Source organism: Amblyomma maculatum, chromosome 9 (assembly GCF_055883805.1).
Source record: "Amblyomma maculatum isolate TAMU_Amacu chromosome 9, ASM5588380v1, whole genome shotgun sequence".
In the NCBI taxonomy this organism is placed as follows: Eukaryota; Metazoa; Arthropoda; class Arachnida; order Ixodida; family Ixodidae; genus Amblyomma; species Amblyomma maculatum.
In genome coordinates, this window is record NC_139352.1 from 43,074,147 (window position 1) to 43,097,813 (window position 23,667).

Below are 23,667 nucleotides of genomic sequence, written 5' to 3' on the forward strand. Positions count from 1 at the left end.
TTTCATTACTAAACTATTATGATAAGAAAAATGAGATATTGCAGTCCATTCGGAAGTTTCCCTTCACCTTATTGCTTAGTGGACGAGTCTACAGCTTGATAAAATTAAATAACAAAATGTCAACTTCGATCGCCCCAGAGGATGCCCTTTAGCGAACAACATTGAGTGAGTTTCATGTCTCGCTGTTTCAATGAATCAGGCCCTTTTGAGCTCGCTGCTAAATAAGATCGCTGAGCCATGATATATGCAACCCTAAACGTGTCGACAAAATTTTAACCAAATAACAACTATACACAGGTCTAAGCTTATGACGAAAGCAATGAAGGCTCGACAGTCTTGAAGAGCACCCACGCATCAGCATTATAGCGCACCTAATAAGCCCTGAATTGCAACGAGTGTCATGTTAACCCGATCTAAAAGGGGAGCGAGAGCTGTTTGAGAAGCTACTGATGCTGCTCTGACTTTAAGACAGCCAGAAACGACACTGGAAAGTGTTGAACCAGACGAACGAGGGGAAATAAGAAGTCCGTTATGATAGAGGAACAAAATATTCCAAAAGTCCACGGAACCAAAGAAAGCGAAGGGATTGCTTTATTTGATGTTTTTGCTGCTTAAGTGAGATTCTACTGTATTGTCTTTTGGCCAATATGTGTTGTGTTGGTCCTTTTTAGTGCATGAAAACTCAGGCTACTGTGCGGCAGGAAAGTGAAAAATAAATAAATGAAAACTAAAAGAAAAAAAGAATACGCCGTTATTGTGATTCGACTCCACCAATCGGAATATTCTGCCCGATGGGCTCACCAATGTATTGCAGCGAGTGGCACGTAGAAGGGTATTAAATGCAAAACGTCCAAGCCCTAATTTCGATTAGCGCCAATTCTTCTAAAAAACAGAGCGTGTTGACTACTGTGAGAAAGGGTGGTCGTTGAACTAGTTTTTTCGAGAAGTATGTTTGTTCACTTAGGCGCTAATAGAACTTTCCGTGAAAAAGCAAGTAGGTCGCTGAAAACTAATATTACAGTGTAATATTGCAAATATTATGCGTAATATTACAAATATTACGCAGTGGTGAAGCAAGGTGCGGTCACTTGTAATATATATATATATATATATATTGCCACCTAGCGTTGCTAGGTGGCGCATGACTGAGGTGTCAAAGGAGGAAGAAGTTGAAAAGGACGACAAAGTGTCGCTTGCACGTTTGCGTCTGTGCTACTGTGTTGTTGTGTCTGGGCTACCCCCTGCTATCATTGGTATCCTTAGTCTCAGTGTACGTGACATTCTGGTGGAGGTGCGGGGTAAAACGATCGCCTATGCAAGAGTCTCCATCTACAAGACGTCGCGCAAGCCCTGTACCATTGGACACCCCAGTACATCGCGCCAGTCGACGGCTCCAAGGACTGTCTCCGGAGCTTCAGCCATTAGCAGCCGCCATGACATCCAGTGGTTCTGCTCAGCATGTAACGGGCGTCGCACCGGCCTGTAACTACACCTTGCAGGCCCCTCGGGTAAAAAAGTCTTTCCTTGAGGACCTCTTTGAGGATGTGGAGGACATGTTCCTTCAGTTTGAACGTGTCGCTGCTTTCAACCAGTGGGACGATGCTGCCAAACTAAGGAACGTCTACTTCAGCCTTGAGCACGGCGCCCGTATCTGGTTCTAGAACCGAGAGCAAGTATTAACTTCGTCGCGGGAATTCCGTCGTCAACTGCTCGAGGCTTACACTAGCGCGGATCGTCGCGAGCATGCAGAACGTGCCATTCACTCTCGCATCCAAAGGCCGAATGAGAGTGTCCAAGCGTACGTCGAGGACATGACGCGCCTCTTCAGACGAGCCGATCCCGCCATGTCCGAGGACAAAAAGGTCAGGCACTTGATGCAGAGTTTGAAAGAGTAGCTGTTCGCAGGCCTTGTACGAAACCCACCGTCGACTGTAAACGGATTCCTTGCGGAGGCCACCGCAATGGAAAGGTGCTACAACAACGTGCCGTGGCTTACGACCAACCTTTTCATACAAGCACAATTGCGGAATCATTTGCATCTTCCGAGCCGCATCTCGATCCATTGCGCGAACTGATTCGCAGCGTCGTGCGCGAAGAACTAAGCAAGTTCTGGAGCCCTCTGCAGCAATCACCAACTTCCGTTTCTGCTATAGTGCGGGAGGAGGTGCGGCAGGCACTCAAGAGCCCTCTTTCGCCTGTAGTTCCGAGCCCGCCATTGCTGTCGTGGACCAACAATCGTCCCACATATGCGGAAGTTCTGCAGAGTCAGGCTCCCACTTCACCACCGCCCATTCTCGCGTCAACTACAGTTCCGCTGCCCTCGGTGCAGCCAGTGCAGAACTTCGACAATCGTCCGCTGCCCTGATGCAAAGCCGACATTTGGCGCACGCCTGACCGCCGTCCGCTTTGATTCCACTGCGATGAACCAGGACATCTCTACCGGGATTGTCCGTACCGACGCCTCGGTCTTCACGGCTTCCGCATCGACTCGCCTCCTTCCCGGTTTGGTCCACGACCCCGAGTTATTGAGGACTACCTGGCGGAGCAGCGTTCTTCATCTCGTTCGCAGCGTCAGCCCCGCTCCCCTTCACCAAGACGCTCCTCCTCGTTCACCCACGGTTCCTCGCGATAGGACCAAGGCCGCTCGTCTAGCCCTCATCGGGAAAACTGAAAACAGCGACCTTCGGGGGCGAGGCCGCTGGTAGTCACTGCGTTGAAGACCTCCCGTCGTCGCCGCTTCGATCCGACCGCGAGCTGCTGGTACCGTCACCTTGGGAAGCGTTTCTCTGGACATTCCGGTTATTTTAGACGGTCGCACTACGGTCAACGCATTAGTGGACACTGGTGCCGATTATCCAATTTTGAGTGGTCGCATGGCGACTGTTTTGAGGAAGGTGGTCACTGCTGGGCCAGGTGTGTACCTTCGAACCTCCGGCGGTCATATAGTTACGGCTCGCATTCAGATTAACGGACGTACGTTCGTCGTTAGTTGCGTTGTTTTAAGTGACTGCTCCCGTGACCTTATCCTCGGCATTGACTTTCTGCGGGAGTACGGAGCAGTTATCGACCTGCGAAATAGACTCGTCACGTTTTCGATGGAACAATCTACCGAACAAGATAGTAGCAGTCCTTGCAATGCCGCACTTCGTGTTTCCGCCGAGAGCGTCTCGCTGCCGCCGCCTAGCAGTGCTCTTGTGGAAGTTACCTATGACGATTTCCGTACCGGTGATGCTGTAGCGGAGGCGAACCATTCACTGCTGCTTGCTCAAGGCATTTGCGCTCCCCGAAGTTTATTGTCGTTTCACAATGGCCGGGCTGCACTCCTTGCCACAAATTTTTCTAATGAACACCGGCACTTGTTCCCGGGGACTGCTATCGCTTTTGCTGACCATGTTGCGCACGATCCGGTCTGTTTTGCATCCACGGCAGTAGAAACTAACGAGCCATCTCTTGACAACATCGACATTAACTGTCACTTGTCAAAGGAGAAACGGCGGGCCTTAGAGCAACTGCTGCTGGACTTCAAGCACTGCTTTGCTTCTTCCTCGAAGGTTCGTCAAACGCCCATCACACAACATCGCATCATTACTTATGACGACGCTCGCCAAATACGACAGCAGCCTTATCGTGTGTCTGCCAAAGAACAAGAAGTGATCCAGACGCAGGTTCAGGAGATGCTCGATGATGGTGTTGTGCAGCCTTCACAAAGTCCGTGGTCTTCACCAGTAGTCCTGGTCAAAAAGAAAGACGGCATTTTGCGTCGACTATCAGAAATTGAATAATGGGACAAAGAAAGATGTATACCCGTTGCCGCGCATCGATGACTCACTGGAAAGATTGCGACGTGCGAAGTATTTTTCATCTATTGATTTAAAAAGCGGCTATTGGCAAATCGGAGTAGACGAAAGAGACCGAGAAAAAACCGCATTTGTCACTCCAGATGGTCTATATGAATTCAAAGTACTCCCATTTGGATTGTGCTCTGCCCCAACTACATTCCAAAGGATGATGGACACCGTCCTCACTGGCCTCAAGTGGCAGATATGTCTTGTGTACTTGGACGACGTATTTGTTTTTTTCCGAAACATTTGATCAACACATCGAACACCTTCGAGCTGTCCTGGAAGCCCTCCGTTCTGCTGATCTCACGCTGAAGCCCCAGAATTGCCATTTCGGGTATACATAACTCAGGTTCCTCGGCCATGTTGTAAGCGCTGATGGGGTGCGCCCGGATCCCGATAAGACTGCTGCCGTCGCACGATTTCCCGTTCCAGCTAATAAGAGAGCTGTTCAGCGCTTCCTCGGCCTGTGTGCATATTATCGGCGTTTCATTGCGGACTTTTCTCAGATCGCAGAACCTCTGACGCGCCTTACATGGAAGACACCTCCTTTGTGTGGAACTCTGAGCAGCAGATGGCCTTCTCTTTGCTTCGTGAGCGCCTTCAAACATCCCCTGTTCTGGCGCACTTCGATGAAGCGGCTGACACTGAGGTGCACACTGACGACAGTAGTATCGGTCTTGGCGCGGTCCTTGTTCAGCATCAAGACGGGTTTGAGCGAGTTATAGCCTATGCTAGCCGCACTCTCTCTCGTGCCGAAATGAACTACTCCATCTCAGAAAAGGAATACCTGGCGGTCGTATGGGCTACTATGAAGTTTCGCCCCTATCTTTATGGCCGGCCATTTAAAGTCGTCACGGACCATCATTGTTTGTTCTGGCTGGCAAATCTGCGAGACCCATCTGGACGACTTGCACGCTGGAGTTTACGGCTTCAGGAGTTTGACATAACTATTGTTTACGAGTCCGGCCGCAAACACGAAGACGCCGACACGCTGTCACGAGCACCCGTTGACATTGGCGATACTACAGCCGATGACGATAGCGGTTTTCTAGGAGCCCTCAGCGCATCTGAGCTCAGGGATCGACAAAGAGCTGATCCAGACATCCTTCCACTCATCGATTATCTGGAAAGGCATGATACGACCCTGCCTCGACACCTATCTCGGCACCTTGGTTCCTTCTGCATATGGCAAGGCCTCTTGTATAAAAGAAACTCCCAGGGCCAAGACAGAACTTACCCTCTGGTAGTGCCATGCGAGCTCCGTGAGGATATCCTCCTTGCTTGCCGTGATGAACCGACGTCTGGCCATTTGGGTTGCTCACGGACTCTTGCTCGAGTGCGCAACATGTATTACTGGCCAGGACACTCCGCAGCTGTGAAACGCTATGTACGAAGCTGTCGCAAATGCTAGCGCCGTAAAACACCGCCCCAGAAGCCTACCGGATTTCTCAAGCCCGTTAAAGCACCCCGCATTCCGTCCGACCAAATTGGAATGGATCTCCTTGGCCCTTCTCTTTGTCGCAGACGGGAAACAAATGGATAGTAGTCGCTACTGACTACCTGACTCGATACGCTGAGACAAAGGCAATCCCTCATGCCACAGCTTCCGAATTAGCAGAGTTTTTCATGCACAACATAGACTTGAGGCATGGCGCCCCTTCCTACGTCATTACCGACAGAGGGACAGCTTTCACTGCACAGATGATCGACCGCATATTTGAGCTGAGTTGCACGACCCATCGCAAGACCACAGCCTACCATCCACAAAGCAATGACCTTACAGAAAGATTGAATAAGACGATTGCGGATATGTTGGAAATGCGCCACCTAGCGTTGCCAGGTGGCGCATGACTGAGGTGTGGAAGGAGGACGAAGTTGAAAAGGACGACAAAGTGTCGCTTGCACGTTTGCGTCTGTGCTGCTGTGTTGTTGTGTCTGGGCTACCCCCTGCTATCATTGGTATCCTTAGTCACCGTGTACGTGACAATATATATATATATATATATATATATATATATATATATTGTCACGTACACGGTGACTAAGGATACCAATGATAGCAGGATGTCACACAACTTTCCCGATTATCTATTTTATTCCAACAGTTTCGGACGGTGGACCGTCCTTCTTCAAGGTAGAATTGAGATTCTCAATTCTACCATGAAGAAGGACGGTCCACCGTCCGAAACTGTTGGAATAAAAAAGATAATCGGGAAAGTTGTGTGACATCCTGTTTGAATTTAACTCTGGCCCATTAGTAACAAGCAATCCATGTCTATTTATATATATATATATATATGTATATATATATATATATATATATATATATATATATATATATATATATATATATATATATATATATATATATATATATATATATATATATATATATATAACGTACTTAGCCACTTAAATATTTATACAGCGAAGTGTACGCTTCATTTAAAGAAACATATTTATTGGCCTCGACGTTTCCATCGAGGAGCGATCATTTTCCAGAGTAATTTCACTTCGCTGCCGCTTCCCCTCTTATAGGGCGTGGGCAAGCGAAAAGAGAATAGAATCAAAAACTAAAAAGTGCAAATTGAGTGCGGATGAGAAGAAAGAGTGTAGGAGCTGTAGGAAGGCAGGAAGCTGCGAGGAGTATGGAAACCACAAGGCAGTAGAATATTGCGGTGCACCACTTTTTTTTTTCGATACTGCGTGTTTACTAATTAACAAGCTTATCGTGTTGAGATGGTAGACAGCGTCCGCGGCCGCGTAGTAACATTCGTGGAAGGATGCGGGACGTTGTCCCTCCTGCCGGAAGGGAGGGCTCTGGGGGTGGGGAAAGAATCTTGATCCAACCATGAAGGAAGCAGGGACTTACGTCTTAAAAAGTGCTATGTATGAAAGACCACAGCATATACCCTATTTTGAGCTACCATTTATATATATATATATATATATATATATATATATATATATATTGTAGTGTGGTAATCTTCATCGTCATAGCCACTGACATGCGTCGCGTGCTGCCGCTCTCAAGAACGAAGAAGTTGGTCGTTGTCTGTGTGATTCGCTACGCCTTACGCCCCGCTGCGAGTTTATCCTGAGCAGCTGGATCCATCGGCGTCGACTGAATAAATACACCCCTACAATATATATATATCAGGTGTCCAAGCTAGATGTAACTAATGTTTGCAAGAATGCGGTAAGCCTGAGTCAGTAAAACCAACTAAAAGCATTTCAGTGTAACCTATGCATTCAACAGCATTTTTTCGTAGTTCACCTGTAAAGTCTAACCAAGACTTTAAATACTGAATTCACAAAAGCTGTCAATGCGAAAGTTGTAGGTCGCCTAGAGAAAACGGTAATCTACGTTTCTTCCATCCAGCTATGATTTAGGCAGCCATATATCTATGCCTTCGAAAAATGGTGACACGTAACGAGCTGTTATTCTGAAACATTCGTAAGGAGCATACAGCGATCTTGAGCGGTGAGAGAGCCTTGCAGAGAAATTCGAATTTTCTTATCAGAGACGCGTGTCGGACCTTTAAAGTCGCGCAGCCAGCACGATAAACTTCTTTTTTTATTTTCTTATTGCGCAAGGCATCCTTTTCGGCTGGTGAAAAAAATCACTTTGCGTATCTGCTAGCTTCATGGGAACAACGTAGCAACCCATTTATTGAAATCTGCAATTTTCGTATTGACAATTTTTTCTCAAGATAGTAATTTACCAGTTGCTAATTAGTATTTACGAATATTATCTATTGGTCAACGAAAAAAATACTGCGCATTAGCTCATTAGGAGGGATGAATGCATCAGGATAGGACAGCTCATTATTATGGACGTCCTGCTGTTCCACAGCAGAAATGGTAATACATTATTTCAAACGTCGGTCTTCGTTTTACCTGCAATTGACTGTGCCCGAGATTTCCTTGTCACTATGAAGACGTGTTCAGATAAGAAAGGCAATCGAGGTCCTATGACCATTTTTTTTTTGCAATGAACTTTTTATATGCGGTGGGCAAATGCTTCGACATAAATAAATGAAGCTTAGTTTTCCAAGGCACGACGTAGTTTCCTCGGAAAAAAAAAATCGTACATCATTAGAGGTTTAAAACGCTGTTTTTGCCAGTTCAAAAAGTTCCAAGTTTGAAGACCTGCTGCATCCGCAGTAAGATATTGTCATCGATTATTTTACGCACGCATTTTATGTAACTTTTAAGTTTACAAAAATTATTCGAAACCTGCTCTTTTTGTTGCGGTTATTTAGTAAAACGTCGCAAACTTTGCTTCAGGAGCGACGCGCTGCAAGAATGTTCATTTTGAACCTTACATACCGGCTTGATGCCTTAAGTTATTTACACTAAAACATTTTTTGTTTATTATGCGGGGATACGTTCTTAATGTCACACAATATTTGGAGCTCTAGATTTTAAAGTGTTTTCTCCACAAGACACTAAAATTGCACAAAATTTCAAAACAAAAAAAAGGTAACTTTATATGAGTTAAAAAAAAGCATTATTTTCGATTTTTATTAATATCTCCCTGAAGAATGCTATGTACCTCTAAAATATAACGTACTAGAAAAGCGTTGCATTATGTTGTTTAAAATAATGATGAAAATATAATACTGAGGGCTTGTTCTGAAATTTGCTGGTATTAAGTCCTGCATTCTGGCACAACTCAATAAAGTTCTGACACTGAAGCTTTTTTCTATATTATCCAGGAATCTTTCTTCATTTCTTGAAAACTTTGAAGCTCTATAGTTGCCCATTCTTTCTCCATATTTTATTGAAATCGGCCAAAGCTGAAAAATATATGAAATGGACAGTTTTACTTAAATTAAAAAAATTATCCCGACTTCAAGCCTTATAAACATCAAGTAAAAACAATCCGAAGTACATTATAAACATCAGGCTATAAATCTATTGTGATATGTATATTAAAAATGTACATAAAACTGAACGCATTTGTTTATTCTAGAGAAGTGCTTATGGCTTTCCCTTAAACAGTAGGCTTGAAACTTTGGACAGTATTTGTTGAGTTCAAGTGCATTTTATCTTGCGCAATATCCATAGCCTTTTCAATGCATACGAAGTCTTTTTATGCTTGTTGGCATGGTTGAAGCATTTTTGTAATTAGGAGAAAATTACGATCATAAGCAAAGCTATTTACAGTGTGATAGTTTCGGTGAAATTTTATATTTCTATATGGCAGCAGTATGAATGACCCGAGATGATGCGTATTGTTGTCAGCGGAGCTATCTAGCTCAGAGAAAACGTGAGCCAACAAGGAGCGAACCTGCCTTACACCTAAACTCAAGGTTACGCTTTGCATGTTAAGTGGATGGTGGGTAAGCTACATGCTAGCTTGCCCTTTTTTTCTTGGCTAGATATCTCTGTCTACAAGAATACTCATTTCGGCTCATTATCACTGCTTCCATAAATCCTCCAATCAATAAATCCCATAAATTCATAAATCAATGTTTAATTCCAGCAAAACTGTCACCATGTTGAAAAGCTTTCTGCTCATAATTGTACTGAGTGCACTGTAGAAAAAACGTCATCAAAAGTGTAGTATCGTATACTAGTATAGTATAGTATAGTATAGTATAGTATAGTATAGTATAGTATAGTATAGTATAGTATAGTATAGTATAGTATAGTATAGTATAGTATAGTATAGTATAGTATAGTATAGTATAGTATAGTAGTGTAGTATCGACGCGACCTCGACGCGAAGCTCACCGGCACCGACAACCAAGTAAGCAAGAAAGCGAAAGGAAGTAAGAACGTTAGAGCCTCGGCCATCAAGGCAGCGAGAATGCCAGCCCTGCCGCTGGAGGAAAACAAGATCGTAATCTGACCGCGAGGGGGACTCGACATTACCAAGATCGGCACTACGACCATCGCTGCGGCCATGCTCGCCGCGGCCAAGATCACGAACGAAGAGAACGCATCGGACACCATCTGCCCGAACGCGCAACAAAATATAATGGTAATCAGCACGCCCAAGGAAGGAAACGCCGCCAGCTACGCAAGAATTCAAGCTATATGCATTCAAGACAAGACCTTCGAAGTCAGCGCGTACCGCACGGCGCCGTACGACACCGTGAAGGGCATCATCCGAGGCATCCCTGTCGACGAGAAAGCCGAAGATCTCGACAGCAACATTGTAAACGACAGAAAACCACTCGCCGTAGGCGCCAAAAGAATCGGCAACACGACCACGACCATAGTAGTCTTCAGAGAGCCCCACGTACCGAACTTTGTCCGATATGATGTCACGCTCATACCGTGCCACCTGTACAGAAAGCAAATTGACGTCTGCCACCAGTGTGGTCGGGTCGGGCATCGCAAGGACGTGTGCCCGACGCCAACCAACCGGATCTGCAAGGGCTGCGGCCAAGCGAACCCCAAAGAAGACCACAAATGTACGCCCAAATGCAAACTTTGCGGCGGCGCTCACCCGACCGCCGACAGAGAATGTAAAGCCAGATACAAGGTTCCCTACGTCGTTCGCAAGCGTCAGTGGGAGCGCCGAAAGGTCAGCCACCAGCTGCCGTCGGAGAGCGATTTCCCGCCACTTGACAAGCCCGCTGCCCGTAAGTCAAGAACGCCATCGGGAGACCGCGCGCAGTCGAGAAATAGCAGCTGCAGGAGCCAGAGCAGAGACGCGCGAAAAACGAAACCCCAAGGATCACCATCGCGCGAGAGAGTCGGATGGGGCAACGCCGCACGAGGTATCATGAAGACCAATCCGAGCGACAACGCCAAGACAGAAGACAACGCTTCAACCAAGGAACGAGAGATCAACGAGGCCCTGAAAAAGAAGAACGCGACCCAGCGAGCAACCACCAAAAACTTCAACAAGGAAATCGCGGAGATCCGCAACGCCCTCCGCAACGTCGAACAGCAACGATCCGGCCCGAGCGGCCGCAACAAGGCCGAAGAAACTACGGCCGACGCAGACAAGGAGCCGGCAATGAAGAAGAGGGCCGTCGAATCACGCAAGACCAAGAACAACATGACCAAATGCAGCACAGACAGCAGCAACAACAACGTCGAAGCCAAACTCAACAGCCTCGAGGATATGATCAAATCGATGAAGCAAGCCATCGAAGCCTACCAAATGGAGAACGTCAATAGACTCAACAATCTGGAAAGAAGCGTGCAACTAATACTAAGCAACCCAACGTTCGCGCCAGTACAGCATCAAGTCAACCAAGCGCAGCAACACGGAGAACTCCGAATAGGACAATCATGGCCTCCAAATCCACAGGCATAACAGTGTGGCAGTGGAACTGCCGCGCCGCGGCTACGTCAAGAAGAGGGCAGTCGTCCAGCAGCACATCGAGCACGCGGCTCACAAGCCCGACGTGTTCCAAGAAGCACTAACGGACAAGCCGTCCCTCCCAGGCTACCGGGTGCACGCGGGCCCGATCGACGGCACAGGCCTGTGCACCCTGGTCATGAAGGGACTCACCTTCGTCGAACACCGGCTAAGCAATGTCAGGATTGAGCACACGCTCACCGAACTCATACCGACCAAGCAAAGAAAAAACAGCATCTTCATTTTGAACATCTACAGTAACCCATCGCGGAGACTGCAGAGGTTCAAAGCCATTCTTAACAAGGCAAGCACGACGGCCGGCCAGAGCACGCTGATCGCATGCGGCGACTATAATGCGATGGATCCGGCATTGGGCTACGTCAACAGCAATGCGAAGGGCAGAAACCTATCCCAAGACGCGGCTGAACTCGACTATACCCTCATAACCGACCCGGCTTACCCAACGAGAATTGGCAACTCCGTGTCCCGAGATACCAGCCCCGACCTCACGTTCGTCAAGAACAACAAACTGATCACGATCACGTGGAGGAGCACGGGGGTGGACCTCGGCAGCGACCACATGATCGTGGAAATCGTCATAGCGGAGCAGAGCAGTACCAACGTCAGGAAACATACGTGCATCGATTGGACTGCTTTCAGAGCTAACAGAAATCAGGAGGCGGAAGAGACCGAAATCGACGACATCTACGCGTGGACCAACAAGATCCTCCAAGATGTTCGAAATTCAACCAAGGACATAGTAACAGACCTCGAAACGAACAGAATGGATAGCCGACTGGACCACCTTATCGAGGCCAAGCAGTCCGTTCTCAACAGATGGAAAAAACAACGCCTTAATCGTAGGCTACGAAAGAAAGTCGCAGACCTCAACAGAGCAATCGAGGACCACTGTCACACGCTATGCGCGCAACAGTCGAACGAGATATGCAACGCTGCCGACGGCCAGATGCACAACGGGAAAACATGAAACTTGTTGAAGCATCTGCTCGATGAAACCAAGAATAAGTCACACCAAAGGGAGCGACTGGCGAAACTCATCCATCGAGAAGTCACTAAACACGGCGCCGATAAGGTGACAAAACGCATCAGCGACAGATACCTGTCGACTACGCCCACGGAGTGCCACGGGCCGTACGGAGGGCTGCCTAACGCCCGTATCGACAGAGATATAGACGTAGAAGTTCGCACGGTACTGCAGGACCGCAACAGCAGGTCGGTGGCCGGGCTGGACCGCATCCCTAAAAAGGCGCTTAAGAACCTCGACGACAAATTCATAGAAAGCCTCACGAGCTACTACAACAAATGCTGGAAAACGGGAACGCTGCCGACGCAATGGAAGAAGGCCAAGATCATCCTGATCCCCAAGCCGGGCAAGCCATCCGGCAAGGATAAACTCCGACCCATATCGCTCACATCTTGCGTAGGCAAGATGTTGGAGCACGTCCTGCTCAACAGGTGGCAAGAATACCTCGAGAAAGAAGATATCTACACGGAAACGATCATTGGCTTCAGGCAGCATCTAAGTACCCAAGACGCCATGATACAGCTCAAGCACCAGATCATCGACGGCAACACCGGCGACAACAAAGCAGAACTGGGACTCGACCTGCAGAGCGCCTCCGACAAGTTGAAGCACTCGGCGATCCTATCCCAAGTCTCGAAACTCAACATGGGAGAGAGATCAAACAATTACATCAAAGACTTCTTCACGGACAGAAGAGCGGGGGACCTCCAAGCACAGGAGAAGAATATGGGAAGCACAGGCACACCTCAGGGATCGGTCATCTCGCCGGTGCTTTTCAATCTCTTGATGATAGGAGTGGCCGAAAGGCTCAGGAACATCAAGCAAGTCCTACATACGATATACGTGGACGACATAACGCTGTGGGTGGAAGGGGGAAGCGATGTCCACATCGAATTCACCCTACAGGCGGCCGTTGATGCGATCGAAGACCAACTCGACAGTACGGGGCTCAGATGCTCGCCGAGCAAGTCGGAGCTCCTCGTCTACCCGCCTGGACAGCCTGGGAATTGGATATCAAGGCAGGGAGCAGACGCAGCTCCCCGTCCCCGATGAGGTCAGGCGCAACATCAGAGTGGACTCGGTACCGAAGAACATGCACCCGGACTATAACAAAGGGAGGAGAGCAGAGAGAGTTAAGGCGCCGATAGACCAGCATGCGGCCGACACACACGCACGCTACGTTGACGCGGCTGAGTACGCCAAGATACACGGCTTCACTACGGTCGTCGTCGACGCGACCGGCACCGTTCGCACGACCGCTAGCACGAGATGCACCAAGGCAGAGCAAGCGGAGGAGGTGGCCACCGCCCTGGCCAACGCCGACCGCAACTGCCACACAGTGGTATACGACTCGAAGCAGGCGGTGAGAAATTACGCCAAAGGCAGGATAGCGAAGGAAGCGGTGCGCATACTGCAGGTAACCAAGAACGACGATGGCAGCAGACAAGTGAGAATCAAGTGGCTCCCGCGCACGCGGGCGAGGCGTCAGACCGCAACGCCAACCACAACGAGACGGCACACGCCGAGGCGCGAGCGCTAACGGACCGCGCCTTGGTAGACTGGCCGATGTGGTTCAGCAGCAAGGACCGAATGACCGACTAGAACGAAATAACCAAGGCGTTCCGCCTAGTTTGCAGAACTCTTCCACCTCCTTTCTCGGCGCTCAGTCGACAACAAGCCGTTTTATTCAGATAGCTGCAGACGGGCTCACTCCCCAGCCCGTCGCTGATGCACAGAATGTATCCCGAGACGCACCCGACAGACAAATGCAGAGTCTGCCGAACGGAGACGGCCGGCTTCGCACACATTCTGTGGAATTGCAACAAGTACCAGGAAGAAGCTAAGCCTTGGAGGATATCGCCGCGACTGGAAGCAGCCGCAGGGAGCGACAATCAAGAGGAATATCTCTGGGCCGTCCAGCAGGTCATCACGGTGCTGGCCCGGCAGGGAACCAGCGAGCCGGCCACGGCGAGCGGGCACCCAGTCCGCGCGGCCGGTGCCCAGAGGACGACGTAAACCCCGTCCGGAGCACGCGCGCGCGAGCGGGCGTTCTACTGCAGGCTCTAAATAAACGTTTTACCAATTCAATTTATAACCTAGAAATAAAATTTTATGATTAAGAAATGAATTCGATAGCTCTGCGACGAGCAAAATAACAGATTAAGGAAAGCGTGATTGAAACATTGCTTTATTGAAACCCATGAGTCACTCTGCACTTTTGCTTCTAGCATCCGTGCGGTCATCTGGCCCCACCACAGTCACGGCCGCTGATGCGGGTACTGATTCGCTTGTCTGCGACAGCTGCCTAAAGCTTGGCTATGGGTCCTAAGTCAACAAACTCTCCGAGCTTTGTCCAGAGCATAGCGACGACCGCTTAGTTGAGAGACAGCGGAACTACGCTGTCGATGTGGCTGGCCAGGCGAATGGCAATGGGCATTTCGGCAAGAGCCCTAACTCCAGAATAGTCTTGATAGTCCCATACTATAAGGACAGCGGTCGCTCGACTTCGGCAGTGACGGCACATGTTTCGTCGGGGTCCTTGTGGAATAATTTTTGCCTCATTGACTTGGTTACTGAAGTGTTAGTTGCGAGGCGGCGGACTGATGTCTGCGTGGCCCTCGATGACTCCTCCGGCATAGGGGGAATGGAGACGCGCCCGTTCCTCTGCGCATTCTTCTCTTCCATTGCAGGTGTACTCAAGGGTCTTGCGCCACGTCTTCCTTGTAATTTCATTGAAGGTGGAGGGTTCCAACCGGTATGTTTTATAACCCGCTATGGTGGAAATTGCGTTCGGCGCGGTTGATACTTTTCGTGCTGCTGCTCGCGCCTCACTGTTGGCCACTCTCTTGCTTATATACCTGCGTGTGCAGGCACTCACAAATTCGTTGCACTAATGTTAAGCTTGAGATCGAGGTCGACAAATGTCGCTAATAAATTACTGGCTATTTTAGTGTACGTTGACGGAATCGAAGTCACTTGTCTGCACACTTCATATGCGCGATACGAGTCCGTTTAAAGAGATAGAGTCTGTGCTTGGAGTAATATTTCAGAAAGGTTTGTAGGACCCACTGCGCAGCTTTAAACGGACTGCAAGCTATACTTCTACAGTGTAGACGTCATCACGATGACCAGTGTGGATGTATTCACCACGTGATGGGTGACATCGATCCACGCCACCGTCCAAACATACTTTGGAACACCAGTCTCGCTGTCATTGGCATCAGTGGTTGGAAATATTGTCTCTGCCGTATCAGTATATAGACGTTTTCGCGCCGAGGAGGAAAATAGGCTCGATTCCACCTCTCTGGGTTTGGGGACGCAGCGATAGCAGCGGGATCACCAGGGCATTCAACGGAGAAAGCACACGCGTTGAAGTCTTTTGCACACAAAGTGTCTTGAATAGCCGAAACGTGTCTAAGCTTGTTCGCGTATGTGGGTGATGCGCTATATTTAGAGACTTCTTTATATTTTATACGCTTTTTTCATACCCCATCCTTTTTCTTTCTTTTTTCGCCCCTTTCTTGCCTTCCTTCTCTGGTCGTTTCATTTCCGTCGGCCGCATTTTAGCTGCTAAGAGGTGTCGCAGCGAACAAAATCTTTTTTTTTACCCTGTTGTGCGAATTAGCGAATGAAAGCAATCGAATACAGATAAATAAAAGATGGTGAAAAGATCAACAGCGGTGGTATATGCGTTGTTACAGTTGCAACTCTTGCAATCGGTCGAAGAAGAGCGGCCTATAAATTTCCAGAAGAAAGCAAAAATGTTTCTCTCGTCGGCAGCCTTTCGTGCGAGTTCTGAACGCTATGTTTGTAGAGAAGGAACAGGAAGAACTTAATACCAGTGCAGAAACGGCAGCATTTGGGACAAGCTGATGATATTCCTTGCGGCAAATGTTTACAAGATGCCACCTGGGAAAGAAAATTTGTTTCGATGCAGTCACCAGTGGTTTAAGAAATTATGAATAACCATGTCCCACTTGGAACACAACAATGCTTAAGGATTAACTGATTGTCAACTTATTGAATGAAACAGCGCTACGATATCATTTTTAAACTCGCATCTCGTAATCTTTTACTACCGGTAATAAATGGGAATATGGTTATTGGAAGAGCAGCGATTTCCTGAAGTAAGAAAATCTTGCGGCGACAAATGGGCTATATAATTGTTGATAAAAGCAACTTTCGCTGATATCATTCGAGGACATAATTTAAGGTCACTATCCCATAAGTATCAACTGTCCATTTTTTTTCTTTCATCTGCATGTCTGCATGACGGCAGCGTCATACTAACGTAGCTAGCGGCAAGGCAAAGAAATTGCAGGAGAGCAGCTCCCGCCGTCGCCAATAGTTATCGCCATTCCCCGCACATACCGGCAAACTGGTGGTGTGCCATGTAGGCAATGCTGAAATTTGATTACCTATAGCGGACTCTTGAACACCCCGGCTTTGTCACCCAACAAAAGTAGCCTAAGGCAGAGTAAGTGGATCCGAAATAGTTAATGGATCCTTAAAAATGGACCCCTTCATGGATCCCTGCCTTGTCGTGGCGGAGGGGCTTGCGAAACTCGATGAAGTCGTGAGCTCTGCTGTGTAGGGCCACCCAAGATAGACAAGTCACGGCAGAGAGTTCTGACAAAATGTGTTTCACTGGAGAAGGTAATGGCAACCCACTCCAGTATTTCCTGCCAAGAAAACCCTATGGCCAGTCACAATACCATTAATGATTTTGCGCCGGAAGATGAGCCCCCCAGGTTGGAAGGCGTCCCACATGTTACTGAGGATGAACAAACGGCGATTCCTGGTAGCTCCAGGACGAATCAAGCGGCTGGGCTAAAGCCAAAAGGACGCTCAGTTGTGGATGTGTCGGGAAGCTACCGGAAAATCCGATGTTGCAAGGAGATATATCACATAGCAACATGGAATGTAAGATCTATGACGCAAGGAAAACTAGATGTCGTCAAGCGAGAAATGGACAGATTGAACACTGATATCTTGGGTATCAGCGAGCTCAACTGGACCGGAATGGGAGAATTTAACTCCGTCGACCATTATGTCTTTTATTGTGGGCACGAATCCAAGAGAAGGAATGGGGTTGCTCTCATAGTAAACAGAAGAATGGCCAAAGCAGTGCTAGGGTACAACCCCAGAAACGACCGAATGATTTCATTTCGGATCCGAGGTCACCCTTTCAACATAACAGTTATCCAAGTCTATGCACCGACCACTACTGCTGAAGAAGCTGACGTTGAGAGATTTTATGCGGACCTACAATGCCTTTTAGACCCCACCCCATCATCAGACGTCGTTTTTCTCATATGAGACTGGAATGCTAAGGTCGGGAGTGAAGAAATATCCGGAACTACAGGCAAGTTCGGTCTTGGTGAGCCAAATGAAGCTGGGCAGAGGCTAGTAGAGTTTTGGCAAGACAACAACCTGACCATAGCGAATACTCATTTTCAACAGCCCAAGAGGCACCTGTACACATGGACTTCACCGGACGGTCTGTACAGGAATCAGATCGATTATATTCTTGGTCGGCAGAGATGGAGAAGCGCTATACAAGCAGTAAAAACAAGGCATGGGGCCGATTGTGGCACCGATCATCAGCTTCTTGTTGCCAAAATTAAGCTTCGATTGAGGAAAACGCAGAAAACTAGAAGGCCTTTCAGGTATGATCTGCATCAAACTCCATTAGAATATGCTGTGGAAGTGAGGAATCGATTTCAAGAATTAGTTCTAGAAGACAGAGAACCCGAAGAGATGTGGACTGATGTTCGTGATATAATAGAAGAAGTTGCTACTAAGGTAGTTCCAAAGCAAATAAATGCAACAAAGCAAACTGGTTATCTGAAGAGGCTTCTCAAATAGCTGAGGAAAGGAGGATGGCAAAAGTTATGGGGGAAAAAGAAAGATACAAGGTTCTCAATGCGGATTTTCAGAAAATAGCAAGGAGAGATAAGAATGCCTTCCTGAACATACAGTGCCAAGCAGTGGAGGACAGCAGCCAATTGAGGAACGCCAGAGCTCTGTATAAGACAATCAAAGATATCAAAGGAAGCTTCTGTGCTAAGCTGGGCATGATAAAGGACAAACTAGGCAAGGACCTCAATGAAGCCTCAGAGATAAAGAAGAGGTGACAGGAATACACAGAAGAACTGTACAAGAAGGACCCGAATGTGCAAACCCAACATAATACGGTTGTGATTACTGATTTCGAGCCGGGCATCCTGAAGAGTGAAGTTGAATGGGCCTTAGCCAGCCTTGCTAAGAACAAAGCTAGCGGAATTGATGGCATTCCAACTGAGTTGCTTAAAAACTTCAACCATTACGCTGTTAACATTCTGCATACATTATGTCAGAAGACTTGGACAACTCTGCAGTGGCCACAGGATTGGAGGAGGTCAGTTTACATCCCCATTCCTAAGAAAGGCAGTGCCAAAGATTGTTCCAACCACCGCACGATCGTGCTTATTTCGCATGCTAGCAAGGTGACGTCGAAAATCCTCCAAGGTAGGCTGCAGCAGTATGTGGATCGGGAGCTTCCGGACATGCAAGCTGGGTTTCGCAAGGGCAGATGAACTAGAGGCCAAATTGCCAACCTTCGCTGGATCATGGAAAAAGTAAGAGAGTTCCAGAAACCCATCTACTTCTGCTTTATTGATTATGCGAAAGCGTTTGATTGCGTAGATCACAGGTGATTGTGGCAAGCTCTCCAAGAGATGGGAGTTCCAGTTCACCTCATCTGTCTCCTCAGGAGCCTGTATGAAGGGCAAGAGGCCAGAGTCAGAACTGGGCATGGTCTTACTGATTGGTTTCCGATCGAGAAAGGAGTGAGGCAAGGGTGCATACTGTCGCCCTGCCTATTTAACCTATATGCAGAGTGCATCATGAGGAAGGCCGGTCTGGACGAGTCTTCAGCTGGAGTGAAGATTGCTGGAAAACGTATCAACAACCTTAGATATGCGGATGATACCACGTTAATGGCAGAAAGTGAAGTGGAACTCAAGAGACTTCTGATGCGCGTATAAGAGAGCGAGAAGTTTGGGCTTAAACTGAACATTAAAAAGACAAAGATCATGGCGTCTTGCCCTATCAAGTCCTGGAGCGTCAATGGACAAGAAGTGGAAGCTGTGACAAATTTTCTCTTCTTGGGCTCCAAGATTACCTCGGAAGGAGACTGCAGCCATGAAATTAGGAGACGCCTGCTTCTGGGAAAGAGAGCAATGGTTAGCTTTGACCGCCTAGTAAAGAGCAGATACATTAGTCTGCCAACCAAGATCCGTATAACTCGTGCTATGGTCTTTCCAGTTGTGATGTATGGATGCGAGAGTTGGAGTGTGAAAAAGGCTGACCGCCGAAGAACTGACGCGTTTGAATTGTGGTGCTGGCGAAGACTCTTGAGAGTTCCTTGGACTGCCAGAAGATCACATCAGTTGATATTGTCAACCATAAACATTGACTGCTCACTGGAGGGTCAAATTCTAAAGTTAAAGCTCAGCTACTTTGGTAATCTGATGAGAAGAGAGGAGTCGCTGGAGAAAGATTTGATGCTGGGAAAGGTTGAGGGTCGCCGGAGAAGGGGTAGACAGCGAACGCGATGGTTAGATGGCATCCTCGAGGCACTGCAGATGAAGTTATGTGATGTTAGGAAGATAGTGAGAGACCGGAAAGCGTGGCGTGACATGGTCCATAGGGTCACAAAAAGTCGGACACGACTGAACGACTGAACTGAACTAAAAATAGAACCACAGTGGCGCTGTGAGAACTCCCGCAGTAGCCGCTCGAGCAATAAACAGTATATGAATGATCAGCCGACCCAACAAATGTAGCGCGATTAGCACTGCTCCTAAACGTGACCTGAAAGGGCTACATTCGCTTGCTTTCATTGCTCAAATTGTTACGACAGGCCGTCTCTAGAAGTCATTCAGGAATAAAAAGTAGATCGAATGCTGCTCTTCTCCGCTTGCTTCATTGCCCTCGCGGGCAGTGGTGCGCCACAGCCTCTCTGTGCTACATATGTTACTCATTAATTGTAATCATACTTGCATAGCCTTCAGCCGACAAGATCAAGAGCCCACATTTTGTTTATTTCTAACCGAATGGCTTGGCTGCTGCTGAAAAGCGTTTTTTTTTCAGCCAGGTACTTTCAGAAAGCAAACCTTTACGTGCGAAAGCTGCGAAATGTGGATGTGTGCTACATGTCGCCTGTTCCGCGAATGGGACGGCACATATCCCCACAGCGTTTGTTTTCAACTTGGCTGCTAGATTACGCCGCACACATAAAATGGCAGCGGGCACGATAAAACGGTCTGTATGATTGTGGTAATAACCGTTGGTTTGTTCGCTACGCTGCGACTATGAGTCTTCGCGAAACGCTTGCGTCGCTCCCAGTTGCACAGCGAGGAGCCATATTTCATGGAAATGGTCTGCCATCTGTCAGTGAAACTGGCGGGGGTCAAAGCGGATGTACATAATCATTTGAAGTGCGAACTTCTTTGTTTGGCGCAATATGAAGTTCTAGAATATACCGGCCATCTGGGTTACAGCTTAGCCAATCCGTCTGAGCGAGATTCTCCGGTTCAGCAATCTCTGTAAGCAGGTTCATGCCGCTCTGCGCATACAGCTCATTGAGAGCTGTATGTTTCGGCAGGTCCATGGCAATGCGAATGGTTTCTCGGTTATGCTTTAGGCTGTCAGGCTGTCGCCTTGTGATGATTTGGAAATTGTATCCATACATGATGCGCGAGTTCAGAAGGGCTGTAATTAGCTGGCGGATCTCCTTCTCCTTTGTACCCCACTGAAGATGTCTAAAAGTCGCTTGACTCATTTCAGCTGAAGACTGCCAAATGCCACCTTGTTGGAGTCGCCAAGGTTTGGCTGCGTTCCCGAAGTGCAATGGGTATCGCATGCCAAAACTTAAAATACTTTTTCCGCCGCACGTTACTGCACCCAAACCAGAGCTGCCGAGAGATGAAAAAAGTGCAAGACCGCGTTCCACAGAGAAACGAATGCACCATAGCATACTTCCACTCCAATGTTCGTCTTTCCCGAGAAGCTAACCTGGAGTTTTGCGATACGCGGTAGCAAGTTCTGACCGGTCTTCGCTCGAGGTAGCCATGTATTATGCTGCTCGGATGCACTTACAAATAATAGGACTACCTCTTAGATGACATCATGGAATTCGAGGGGATGATCGAGAGAGAGAGAGCAGTGGTTTAGTGGTGCGAGGGAGGAAAGAGCGGCAAGTGACCTACCGCGTACGACAGACACGGCCAGTCCGCCTGCGTGTAAGGCTAACTGCGAGATCCCCTCCCCTAACCAATGAAAATGGTGAGCGAAGGTCCTAAAACTGCGAATACGTCGGACACATCTCATGGGACTGTCCCGAGGAGACGCGAGAAATGAGATGTCTGCGGTGCGGTAAGATAGGCCATACTCAGCGTCATTGTTTGGAGCCAACGGGCAACAGCGTGACCAACACAGCGAGCGAGGGAGGCAAAGAAAACATTTTCCCGGGAGCGCTGCTCCAGCAAGTCACCTGGAACGGCCTGAAGACCATCATCGACATGACTGACAATGGGAGCTTCGGGTGCCTCCGCCACTCGGCCGCGGCAGCACGTTGTAGCGCAGAGCTGACTGATGACACGCTCTAATGTTTCGGCAGTCAGGGCACACTATCAGCACGTGAAATTGGGAAGTGCTACGCCTACCTAGAGTTCGATGAGGTCAAAGGCAGGAGCATTTCAATTCTTGTTGTCTTGAGCGATACTTTGATGGTCGATCTGCTCGTGGGAAGAAGTTACATAGAGCTTCCATACGTGGCTTACGGAAAGCTTGGAGATTGCCTGCGTTTTTGGTGCAATAAGGAATGTTCTTTCTTTCTTCTGGAGCTATAAAAATGGGTCGAAGTTACGTGTACAGACTACTAGGGAGAGCGTAATGCAACCTAACTCAATCAACTGGATCTCACTGTCGACAATTTCAGATCTTTCAGGACCAATTTTGTTCGGCACCTTTCGGGGCGAACTCCTTGTTGACAGAGAAAATGTTGAAAGTACTGTGCTCGTTTTCACGAGCGGGGATCAGAAAAGGACAGCGGTTTGAGCGAGTAACAGAGGTCGATGTTGAGATGACCGATGAGCCACGTTGCAGTGCACACGAGCCACAAATTTCGGTGTTGGAATAGATCGGCAAATCATCGACGCGCAACAGCTGGAGGTTGGACCTTCAGTAAACAATTACCAAAAGGGGGAGCTTCTTAAGTTCTTGAACGAGTATGGAGAATGTTTCTTCAACAATTTCAGCGAGCTAGATTGTACCCCTGTAGTGAAGATGGACATTCATGAGATGGCGGGAAATTACCCCGTGACGGTTAGGTCATACACGACGAATGTCGCGGAACGAGAGATCGTTCGGAATATTGTCGCAGACTTGAAGCGAAAGGGGATTGTGACCGGGACCACTTTAGCTTACGCCAGTCCAGTAATCCTCGTACTAAAAGAAAACAACGGCGAGAAAAGTGCCCGTGGACGAAACCACAAGACCGGCTGGACAACGACGACATCTCCAGTGAAGGGGAGGAGATCGTAAGCGAAGCAGAAAGCGCCCCGGAGCCGCTTGGACAATCACAACGACAACGCAACCAGAGTAAACGCGTGTGGCGCAAGTTGGACTAAGTTTTATTATTTGTTGTTTTTCTGGCGCTTGCATGCCATATCCCCCAGTGTTATACTCCTTTTTTACTTTATGAGGATGTTAAAATCTGTCAGGATGTACGAGTGTTAGAGGCTGACGTATTGCACCGATACTTACCGCAAAGGCGGTGGCTGTGAACCTTGAACCACCCGTGAGCGTCCCGTGAGTGCGTCTCGGAACATTTAAACCGACAGCGTGCCTCCGATGAGTCGGCGCTGCTGTGGCTGGTGCTGTGCCGTCCGTGTTTACCTTATTTTGGTTGTGGTGTTTTTGTTTTGAATGGACCTAGTGCGCAGTGAATACAGCGTCCATGTTGTGGTGCGAGAGAGTGCGATCACAGGACTCCGAACAGCAGTGACCGGCCTGTCGTCAATGAGAGCGGTCGTTTGAGGAAATGTGCGAAGAGTGCGTAGTGCGGCGTCAACTACAGCGGACTGTTGAAGAGAATGTGCAAAAGTGCGGCACAAATAATGAGATTGTAATCAAGTTATGCTTGTTCTTTTTGAATATACCCTTTATACGTTTTTTTTTATCTTTGTTGCGCGCTGAGTGTTTACTTTCCCATATTTCCTCTTTTTTTTTTCTAAAACATTCGACAACAACTCGCTTGCTGGCGTGTCATTTTCTCGTTGGCCATAACCCTCTATGACATGTGACACGACGAGAACCGGCTTTAATGTTTTATTGAAGATGTCACAGTTGTGTTATAAGGGAAACAATAGGTTGACGGAGGGGGCAGACTAGAAAACATGTGCAAA

The 23,667-nt window shown here is 48.0% G+C and overlaps 1 pseudogene; it reads left to right on the forward strand.

The window, feature by feature from the left end:
* Nucleotides 1–9,555: 9,555 nt before the first annotated feature.
* Nucleotides 9,556–11,124, forward strand: LOC146178946 (uncharacterized; annotated as a pseudogene).
* The last annotated feature ends 12,543 nt before the right edge of the window (nt 11,125–23,667 follow it).